Consider the following 497-nt stretch of genomic DNA (forward strand, 5'->3'; position numbering starts at 1 on the left):
TACCCCCAAGTCCTCCTCCTCAGGGCTGCTCACAATCCATTCCCTGCCCAGCCTGTTCCTTGGAGGAACACACCTTGCTGGAATCCCACTCTGCTTCAGTCAGAGCAGCAGCCTTGACACAGGTTAGGCTGCAATTCAGGATGTGCCATCCTGCCTGAAGTGCCATGCAGCGACAGCCAAGCACAGCATCCTTCAGCCCCTGACTCCAACAGCCATGCTACGTGGTGGTAGGCAATTAAATAGCATCTCATTTCCCCCTAGGGTGAGAAAAATAATATTCCCCTCTGTCTCTGCAAGAAGAAAGAGATGGGAAGGATGTAGGGTGGAGTAAAAATTAATGAGGTGCCTTCCCCTCCTTCCATTCTCTCTTGCCACATAGAGTTTAAGGGCTGGAAAAGCAATCTGGGATCAGCAGATGTCAACAGCACTGGGAAAGTGCACCCATGTAAATGAGGCATCAGCCCAGCACAGCCAACCAAACCTGGAGACAGAGCAGG

This window comes from Antrostomus carolinensis, unplaced genomic scaffold, assembly GCF_000700745.2.
Source record: "Antrostomus carolinensis isolate BGI_N321 unplaced genomic scaffold, ASM70074v2 scaffold12155, whole genome shotgun sequence".
Lineage (NCBI taxonomy): Eukaryota > Metazoa > Chordata > Aves > Caprimulgiformes > Caprimulgidae > Antrostomus > Antrostomus carolinensis.